The following is an 11,609-nucleotide window of genomic DNA, read 5'->3' on the forward strand; positions in this document are numbered from 1 at the left end:
GCATTCACGGGTAGGGGTAGGCCGGAGTCCCAGTAGGTCAGCTCATGGGGTGTGGCCTCCTAGCAGCTGTGCGCAGCTGGTTTCTCCTGTCTGGGAGTGGGGTTCCTAACCCTAACTTCCCTGCCCCACCCCCGTCACCGAGGCCCAGGCCTATACAGGTTTCTCCTATGAAGTAATCTAAGGATGGAAGTTTATTTTTTATACTGGTTTTAATTTAATGATTCTCAGTGTCCATGTGACTGTCCATAAAGGCTACTCCCCCTTCCATTTACTCCTTCAGAGAATTCAGATACATTTACAAGCCGTGGCCTCAATTCTTATACGTTTCTATTCCCTCTCCCACTCTCTGGAAATCAAATTCCTTCCTAAAAATTGCCTTCATGATATTATATCAGGTTTAGATTAAAAAAAGAAAACTGTATCTGAAAGCTTCAACTGAAAACCTGGAGAAGACTGTGAACTGCTTTGGAATGAGGCAAAATGGTGTCTGCTGTGCCTTCTGAAGAAGGGCTGCTCTCTGTGTAGGCGCTTCTGTGAAATTCTGTGTCACCCACGCTACCCATTACAATGCTCATAACATTCACATATCTGATCTGGAGGAAACGTAGCTGGCACTGTATTTATTCCTGTTACCTCCTGTCTTGAAGCTAAATGCCAGTGCTTCCTGCAGCCTGGATGGTAAACATCAGCTGGGGAGAAGCTTTTATTTAGGGAATTGATCACAAAATGAATTTCTGAAGGCCACTATAAGAAAGTGGAAGCACTGCTTACAAACTATAGTGTTGGTGCATTTGTATGTCCACTCATTAATTTCGGATGTACCCATGAACATCGTCTCTTTTGTGGTTTCCTGTTTTGGGGTTTTAATATGATACACAGATTATCTCCCTTTGTATGCCCACCAGTTGCGTGCATTCATAGAACAAATCTCTGTGCTGTTAATATAGGAGGCCTCATATGGGCCGAGGATTTGATAACAGTGCTAATAAAATTAAATTATTTCTTAAAAACCTGCCAAATGGATAAGATGTTTGCCCTATATTAGTGACTATCATTTTGAAGTGAAACCTACTTTAATGAATACCTGACAAAGAAACCTTTTAAAGGAATGATTATCTTTGACATGAATATATTCAGCTACTGTTTATACAATGAAATCTTAACTAGTTGGTAAAAATGGCACAATATTACGACGGGCATAGAAAATATTCCATAAAGAAAATGTAAAGTCTGCTTGAAGAGTTCATGACTAATTCTGTTATTTGAGTCGGTGCTTCAGTGACAGTTTGCTCTGAGAAAAGCGTGTGTTTATGGCATTGTGAATGCAATCTGTACATTTGAATTATACCCAGAGCCTTATTAATGCTATGTGTAAATTATAGAAATTACCAAGGGCAGAAAGCGTTATGTTTGCATTCTGCTTTCAGACACAAAGCAAGGTAATTGTAATTTATGACCTGGTGACTATATATTATGTCTTAAAACTGAAAAATAAGGGGGAAAATGGAAAGTGCTGGAGTATGAATGTAATAATACTTAAATGATGACCTTATTGTTAGGGGCATCTGGGTGGCTCAGTGGGTTAAGTGTCAGACTCTTATTTTCAGCTCAGGTCATGATCTCATGGGTCCTGAGATTGAGCCCCGCACCCATCAGGCTCCAAGCTCAGCAGGAACTCTTCTTGAGATTCTCTCCCTTTTGCCTACCCCCCCCCCAACTCATATGAACTCTCTCTCTCTCTCTCTAAAATAAATAAATAAATCTTTTTAAAAAATGATGACCTCATTGCATTTTTCACCTTCAAATGACATGGCAAAGTACAGGGAAATACTGTATCATACAGTGGTCTGATTATGTTCAGAGAAGAGGAATGAAAAATTAAGTGGCTGTAAAATATAGGCCATAATGACAGGTTACGTTATTTACTATTAGCCTGAAGGAAAAAAGGCTAAGTTGTGAATTCGAGTCTACAACTAAACAAAAGATAAGTAAAGAGGCGATCTATTTGTTGTTCTTTATCGCCACTAAAGACAGCAGCTTAAATTGGTTAAATAAAAAACATTCTTGGCAGTGTGACTAAGAATGACGAAGGACAATATGGAATTCTTCTCCTTGAAGACTTTTAACAAAGAGGACATATATCTATTGGTAAAGATTTCCCTGGTGACTGAAATATGAATTATATTCTTCTTGCTGGCATGATTCTATGGAAGCCTATTCTCTAAAATAATGTAATACCATGTTGTCTGACACAGGTGGTGATGTTTTTTGTGTTTAATGTAAAATTAAATATTTTTAGCATTGAACTTAACTAATTTAGGAAGCTCCTACCGGTCAGTAGTGAAACCCAGAATGAGGACTGTGCATTCTGTGTCTCCTAGTTAATCATAGAGTGTAGTGTGAAGGAGAAATTGGGAGAGGTGGACAAAGGTGTTGGAAAATAGATGAGGACATTGAACAAACTATGTTAGTTGTTTTTAATACCAGTGTTCGAGTCCTGTTGGCTTAGGGTAGGATCCCAGCATAGGTCTTTTTGCAGATTTTTAAGATCTGTGATGCTCATAAAATTAAGCAAAGTATGATGAGAAAAAAATCTCTATACGAACGATTGTTTCAGAGTAACAGACCTATGAATGATGGAATTTAGTGAAAGCTTATGATGTAGTACTAAGAAGAGCGATGAGTCAGAACAGGTACATCCTAGCCCTTATTCATAGTTTGTGAGGTGTGTGACATTGGGCAAGTTACTCTATCACCTGGGGCTTTGATTTCCTTGTGTGTAAAGTGAAAGGAAACACATGACCTTCAGGTCACCACTGGTTTTCCTGGTTATCTAGCAATATGATTGTACAGATCTTTTATAGGAATCTGTGCCTAAAACATACTTTCCAACTTTAAATTTATAGCAATAAAGAGGATCAAGGCATCTTACTAATTCTATTTCAGTGTATTTTTCATAACCAGTTTTAAATAAGACTATTGACTTAAGTCAGATAATCAAGTTGAAGACAATGTAGTGTAAGACTTTTCCCATGTGTAACTCAGCAAACATTTTTTGAGCAACTATTGTGTTCTAGACACTGTTCTAAAAACTGTGATGATGCAAAGGTAAAGAAGACACAGTCCTTATTATCAACAAGCTGATGGTTTTGTAAAAAAAAGACAAAGTGAATTTGAAAATGGAATCCAAATTCTTTTAACCTTTAAGAGGCACATGCTCTTGCATCAATTATCTCCAGAACAATAGTAATAGCCCTCAAAATTGTGAGAAATCTGTTACTGGATTCACTTCCTGAATAATTTCTATAAATCCCCAAAGATAACTTCCATGTCCCACAGTCTATCCAAGCGGTCACTGATCAACTGACCAGCCATCCTGATCTAGATATTATAGCTTCAGATCCTACAACTTGTTTTTTTGATGTCCTGTGAATGCCTTTCCATCCTGTTGTTGCTCTTTTCTATTTCATACTAGATGTACACACAGAGTTTTCCATTAATTCCTAGAGCACAGGGATCCCTGGGTGGCGCAGAGGTTTAGCGCCTGCCTTTGGCCCAGGGTGCGATACTGGAGACCCGGGATTGAATCCCACGTCAGGCTCCCGGTGCATGGAGCCTGCTTCTCCCTCTGCCTGTGTCTCTGCCTCTCTCTCTCTCTCTCTCTCTCTCTCTCTCTCTCTCTGTGTGACTATCATAAATTTAAAAAAAAAAAAAAAGATTTAGCCTCAAAGAGGCTTGATTTAAAAAAAAAAAAATTCCTAGAGCACAGCCAAGCCCATCATGACACTTAAGACTTAACTGAAAGCTTCAGGATAACTCAGACACCATACAGAAAGTACCTTGTAACTCAGCTGTCCCTAAAAGTTACTTGCTACTCTTAGGATCTTCCATTAATATTAAGTGTAAATAAACTGACATTGTGTGTTGGAGAGTGTTCCATGTGGCAGGTCCTCCAGGCATCTTTGCATGTAGAATTCTTATACTTAAACCTCTCCTTTGTCTGTAACTAGGAAGAAATCTACCCTCTTCAAGTCCATTCCCAGGGCTTGCCTCACCCTTGGATGATTGACCATGGAAACGTCCAATTCCTCCGATGTCATCCACCATGTCTACACCCTAGGAAAATAGGCAAGGTGATAGTAACTGTTTAAAAGACATACTTCAAAATCTGGGTCATTAAAATAATCCATGGATGGGTTGCCAACAGTTCAGCCAGGGTAAAACTGTTCCAAGGCCATTCTAGGTTTTCACTGCAGCAAGATATTAAGGGAAAGTAAGACCTAGCTCCTCATATAGACTATTCTAAACCAATCTGTGAGAAAAGTCTTGTATAAAAGACATTCATAAAAAAAAAAAAAGACATTCATATCTTCCAAAGGGAGGAGGGCAATTTTCAGGCATAAGACTAAATCTGTATTCAGGGGAAAAAAATTCTGTCTCTGTCTCTGCAAAGGTGTTTTAATGCTAAAGATAGCACAATGTACATTGATCAACGGCACATTTAACCTGTTTGTCTGAAGTGCTAGCTTTCAGATTAATGGTGACTTAACATTTGTCTCTAAGAATAATAGGTGGTTGTTGTGTTTATAAAAGTGTTCTGGTGATTTTAGTAAAGCAAAAGAATCTGCTCCAAAGGTGAATTAATGCTTCCACTAACACATTGAGATGTCTTTCCAGTTAAGAAAGAAACCAAACTTGATTTCATTGAATACCCTACTCCAAGGGTGAGAAAGGCCCCTTATCCAGACTGGAGGCAGGAGGGAGTGTAGATGGAGAAGCTGTCCAGCATGGGGAATGACTGAAGACAATGCCAAACGTAGGTTAGGAGTCAAGTAAGCTGGAGCAGGGACACCAGGACACAGTGATCCAGACAGATAGAACAACATTTGTGAAATCCTAGAGACCAGAGAGGAGGAGGGTGCCTTCAAGAGCAGGTGACATTTTGGTTGTGAGGCAATAGAGGGGATGACATTTTGGTTGCAGGGTCATGGAGGACGTGACCTTTTGGTTGGGCAGTTTTGACATTCACACCTATTTCATGACTCTAAAAAAACCCAAACCATTAAACATCAATTTTTGAAAATCACTAGGCAATTTGTAAAACAGGCACTCTCACCTCCTCTCTTATTCTCAAAGATGGAAGGGTACCTGGGAGAGGTGGCTAGGTTGAAAGTACAATGATTTGTTGTAGACTATGTCAAAGACTACATAGTGTGTAGACTATGTCAAAATGGACATAAAACATCTTATTTCCTGAGGCTTTATCACAAAATCCTCTCTGTACCTAATGCCATGCCTGTAGTATTCTATATCTATCTGATGAATGGATGAGTATGGGAAGGTTATGAAGGATTTTAATACAATTCCTCAAATAGGTATCTCATTTTTAATTCTCCAATACCTAAATAAGAGATCTAACTACCTTAATGAGGTAGTTTATCATTTAATCATCTCAACAATGATGGATATATAGATCCATGAAGTATATATAGCATGTGATTTTTATTTTATGGTTGTAGAAACCTAAGCTCAAGGTAAGTGACCCAAGGTCACAGATTAGAAATGAAAAAAAAAAAAGTGAGTTTTGAATCTAGGTTCATTGCTCCTACTTCATTTGTTCATTTATGCATTCAGTAAACGTCCACTGAAGTATGTCTGCAATCTGTACTGAAACCTCAGTTTAAACAACTCATTGTTGAAACAGTCACATGAGGACAATAACTTAGAAATAGGCTCTGTTGTTGACTAGAAGCGTTTTATGAACTGAATTAAAAGTTTCCAATATTTGTCACAAATAAAGACTTGGTTGAGAATTCTTGCTAATCAATTGTACATTATATGAAACTGTTCTATTTTGAGATATAAAGAAGGATTGTTTGCCCAACCACTGAAAAGGTCATGATGCCTTCCCCACCCCTCAACCTCTCATATACATATTCAAAAAAGTTTTTTATATGATTTGATAAGTCAGCGTAATGTAGTTCATTAAAGCTACTTTCACCCCCTAATGACTACTTATAACCTGTTTTGGCATTTTGTGGTATCCTAAGCACATGCTTAAGTTTCCTCTTTGCTTATTCCAATCTGGGATACCAAGTGTCCATTTATACATTTTCCTTTTTTTTAGGTTTATTTTATGCATTTCTTTATCAAGATTTATTTGAAAGGGAGAGAGAGAAAGAGCATGAGCAGGGGGAGGGGCAAAGGGAGAGAGAGAATCTTCAGAACAGACTCTCCGATGAGCACGAAGTCAGACATGGGCTCGATTCTAGGACCCTGAGATCATGACCTGAGCCAAAATCAGGTCATGATGTCAGGCCAGTCAGGTCATGATCTCTTAGCCAACTAAGCCACCCAGGTGCCCCTGTACATTTTCTTTAGCATTGTGCCCTACTTGTATACTTTTTGATTAATTTGTAAACCAGGGATCTGTTGACAAACTAGTTTCCTGGTTGAAGGCTCTAATTCTGATCTCAAGTGGATAGGAATTATGGCCTCCTGGGCTTCAAAGGGAATAATACAAGCTACAGAAATTTTCTTGCTCCTATTGCAGGTGGGTAGAATGGTTGATATGGTATATATAACTCATTATGCCACTAGAATGCCATAGAAACCTTTTTCAAAAATTGTGGTCTATGTATTTTGGTATAGGAAATGTTGATACTTTTGAAGATAAATATTGGAAGAGGTTCTTGCTGCCCCCAGTGAGCTGGAAATTAACATTTTTGAAATATTGTTCCTGCCATTTTGAAACTTGAGAATTCATTAATTACTTTTAAATTAGTTGTGGGAGTTGCATAATCTTATAATTGTAACCTGCCAATAAATCTCTCTACTCTTTTAAAGAAACATATTACAAACAACTTGAAATATATAATTAATTAGGAAATAACTGGAAAAGCTGTGAGACAAATAATACTCTTGGGTAGATAAATGCAGATAAAATCTTGAGTTACAAATTAAGTCCTGTATTAAATTTCTTTTCTTTCTTAAGGGCAAGGGAAAATCAGAACACAGAAATATTTTTGAACACCAATCATATATTGCGGTGACAAAGATCACAGATATTTTACGGATACTGAGCAGTGCAAAATTTAGTTTGAAATTCCCTGATCTCTGTGGATATAATCCATGAAGATTATATGTTCTATGTTTTTTGTTTAATGTCTTTTGGCTTTCTTTGTCAAAAATTCTAGTGATAAATAGGGAAGTCATTTGACTTTTGCCAATCTCAGTTTCTTCATTTATAAAATAAAATTCACACACACATGAATGCGTGGGCGTGCGGACCAGGGAGGAGGAAAAAGATATACATTTCATGGTAATTAAATCTTGAGCTCTGGGGTCAGAATGGTGTGGACTGCTGTCCTGGCTCTGTCATTTTCTGTCATGACCTTAGGTAAGGTGATTCTCTAAACTCCAGTTCCTTTATTTGTGAATAAGGATAATAACAGTACTTACTTCTAGGTCTAAAATGAGGAATGTTTTAAAAATAAATAAATAAATAAAAATAAAATAAAATAAAATAAAATGAGGAATGCAGTTGAGTGCATAGCACCGTGCTAATATCTTGGACTTTGTATATAATGATTAAATTAAATCATTTTATTGTTTTATTAAAAGTATTTTACAAATTCATAGTGCTAGTTGCTTTAATCAGAACCATTTACCAAAAGTGAGGGTCAAGTGATGTCTGTATCTTTCTCCACAATATCAGGGGCTATAGCTTCCCTCCTCAGATTCCCCATGTAGCACGTTACTAATTTCATAGACTAGCATCTACTTCTACAACTAGAAATGACTAGAGCTAGCCAGAAATGTCTGAGCCTATCTTTCTCATTGGATTATAAATTCTGGAGGATGGGGACCATATATTTTGAGGTGAATTTTAACTGCATCCCCACTGCAATTATATTGTCTGCATGTAGTTAAATTACCAGCAAAGATAAAATTTCAGTCAACAGTTTCTCCCTGCAATATTGAGTTGTACAACAGAACAGCTGAGAGGGAACCTCTACCTGACTTGTCTCTAGTTAGGAGCCCAGGTCTCCTAGGATGAATGCTGGTGGGGCTCCTATATTGAGCTTCAGGGTGAGGCCTTCAAGGGGTGCTAAGAGGGATGCTCAGTGGTTGAGCATCTTCCTTCAGCTCAGGACGTGATCCCAGGGTCCTGGGATCGAGTCCCACGTCAGGCTCCCTGAGAGAAGCCTGCCTCTCCCTCTGCCTGTGTCTCTGCCTCTCTCTCTCTCTCTGTCTCTCATGAATAAATAAACAAAATCTTAAAAAAAAAAAAAAAAAGGGTGGTGGTGGTGGTGGTAAGAGTACTTTGGCTTTGCTGGTCTCCGGGAGGAAAGCTAGCACTCTTGATGTTAACATGTTGTTTGCGCCCTGTGCCTCCTTACAGCCATCCACAGACCCTATTTTGTGCCGATCACTGTCTGCTCTTTGCAAAGAATATTTGTGAAGGGATTATGAGACCTGAAGTTCTATTTCTGCTTAATAAATCTGCTCTCCTTCTAAACATACCCACACAGGCACACATACATGCACATATACACAACCATATGTAACCATATGCACAATCCTCATTCAATGTTAGTCCTGGCCTGGACTGCAGTTGGGTTCTTTATAATACCACGTTAATGGTGTGAAAGTGTCTGGAAATAAAATTAGAGAAATCTGTCATGCAGTGTGTTTATTGTTATGCATGAGTATATCCATTTTAGAAGCGGGTGGTACTTTACATGCTATTTTGTATTACTTGAGAATAATTATTTCAGATCTTTTTCTGATGTCTCTATATTGTTCTGGAGAAAAATTTTAGACATAAGTGATTTAAAGATCTCATCATAATCATGTCGAATTAATTTAATTCATTAAATTGCTTCTGAGCTTCTATTACATACAAAGCACTGAGCTAGGCGATGTCAGAGATACACAAATGAATAATAGTGCATGGTCCCTGGTCTCTAGAGAAGTAATAATTTAACATCATTGCCATCGTCAAAGTGTATTTCTTAATGGTGATTCTATCATATGTGGTATGCCTAATGGGGGATGAAGCTAGCTAAGCAAACATCAAAGCCTGCTCAGACCTTTTGTTGAAAAAGAGAATGTATAAACATAAATAATAATATGCTAGTTCCCAAGACTTACTCTTGACAAACAAAACAAACACCAATAAATATGAAATACATTCAATTAAAATTATAGTAAAGCCTAATTTTTCCATATTATGGAGGAAAGAAAATGTTTAGGCATTTTAATTTTCCTGATAATGGAAACTTACATTCCTTTTAAAGCATCGAAGCATTTAAAATACTAACCAATTTAGGCTATATCATTCTAAAATGTATGATCTATTTCTCTTCTCTTCTAAAAGTATGTATCCCAAACCAAATTTAACATTTTCTTAATGAGACTGGGATATTATTGTGAACATCAAATAGCATGCTGTATTATAAATAGGAAACTTTTCAGGAACAATATTGGGATGTACAATACAGTTACTTGACAATTCTAAGTATTTTTTCAAAAATCTTGTTCCCTTTGTGGTTTAACTGTCTGAGTCAGTTACAACTGCTATGTAATAAGTCACCCCAAACCCAGCAGCATGGAAAAGATCGTTTTATTATGCTGTTAGATTCTGTGAGTCAGGAATTAAGTATAAGCAAGTAAGGACAGCTCTTATTTGCTCTGTCTGGCCCCTCAGCTAGGAAGACTCAGATGAGCAGGAGTGACTTCAATAGATCACATCTGGAATATCTGGGACTGGAGGATCTAGTTTCGTGATGGCATCTCATTCACTGTCTGGCGCCTGGGCTTGAACACCTCAAGGCTGGGTTGAACTGGGATCATTGACCGGAACACCTACACAGGGCCTCTTCACATGGCTTGCGCTGTGCACAGCCTAGTGATGGCGTTCTGAGAGGGAAGTCCCAAGGAGGGGCTCCCAGGAGGCGAGTGTTCCAAGAGGAACAAGTGCAAGTTTCATGGCCTTATCTCATGGCCTCAGAAATCATGCAGTGCCGTTGTATTAGTAACAAGTGAGTCCTAAGGTCAGCCCCAGATTCAAGGGGACGAGACTTAGACTCCACTTCTTGTTGGGGCCATGGCAAGGTTACACGGGAAGAGAACATGAGGGATGGGAGAGACCCCATCTTTGGAAAACACAGTCTGTCAGCAACCACTTGTTACTGCTATCAACAGTATCTTCTCCCTCTAGGATTCCCACATAATTAGTGTACAGTTTCAGTTCTAAAGTAGCAAAACAGAAAACCATCTTTTAAAAATTAAATGTAAAATCAGAATATGCAGTCATTTGGGTGAAGCCTAAGGGCTCTCTTATGAATGGGGTGGCTGAGTTTTAGTACAGTGACCTGAAGTAGCTGGTCAGGTCAGCTACCTGGCTGCTATGAGGCCATGGGAGGATGCAGCAAGAAGGCAGCTGTCTGTGAGCCGGGGAGAAAGGCCTGGGGAGAAACCAGACCTGCCAACACCATTTTCTAAATACAGGCATACCTCAGAGATATTGTGGGTTTGGTTCCAGACCCCTGCAATAAAGCAAGTCAAATTAATTTTTTTGGTTTCTCAGTATATATAAAAGTATATTTAAACTATATTTTAGTCTGTTAGGTGTCCAATATCATTATGTCTAAAAAAACAGTGTGCATACCTTAATTTAAAAAGACTTTATTGCTAAACAATACTATCATCTGAGCTTTCAACAAGTCATAATCACCGATCACAGGTCACTATAACAAATACATATCATAATAATGAAAATATTTGAACTATTGGAAGAAGTACCAATGAAGTAAGCAAGAGCTGCTGGGAAAATGGTACCAATAGATTTGCACAATCAGGGTACCTGGAAAACCGTCAAATCATAAAAAAAAAAAAAAAAAAGGAATTATCTGCAAAACACAAGAAAGCAAAGTGCAATAAAATGAGATATGCCTATAGTGCAGGTGGTTGGACATTATGGACTGAATCGTGCTCCCTCCCAAATTTGTACATTGAAGCCCTAACCCCCAGTGTGACTATTTGGAGTTAGGGCCTTTAAGGAGGTAATTAAGGCTAAATGAGGTCATAAGGGTAGAGTTCTAATTCCATTCCTACTGGAGTTCTTTAAGAAAAGGAAGAGGGGTGCCTAGGTGGCTCAGTTGGATAAGCACCTGACTCTTAATTTCGGCTCAGGTTATGATCTTGGGGTCTTGAGATCGAGCCCTGCATGAGGCTCCGCACTCAGTATGGAGTGTGCTTGAGATGCTTCCTCTCCCTCTCCCTCTCCCTCTGCTCCTCTCCCCACTTGTGCTCTCTAAAAGAAAGAAAGGAAGAAACAATAGGGGTGCACACACAGAAGAAAGTTATGAGAGGATGCAGCAAGAAGGTGGGTGCGTGCAAGCCAGGGAGAAAGGCCTGGGGAGAAACCAGACCTGCCAACACCTTGATGTTGGACTTCCAGCCTCCAGAACTATGAGAAAATAAATTTTTGTTATTTAAGCCACTCCGTCTGTAGTATTTTGTAGGGCAGCCCTAAATTACTAATATACTGGATAACTGACTTCTCAGAGCATATGGTCTTTGTCCTCCTGCCCCCCAAGTAT

Source organism: Canis lupus, chromosome 36 (assembly GCF_048164855.1).
Source record: "Canis lupus baileyi chromosome 36, mCanLup2.hap1, whole genome shotgun sequence".
Lineage (NCBI taxonomy): Eukaryota > Metazoa > Chordata > Mammalia > Carnivora > Canidae > Canis > Canis lupus.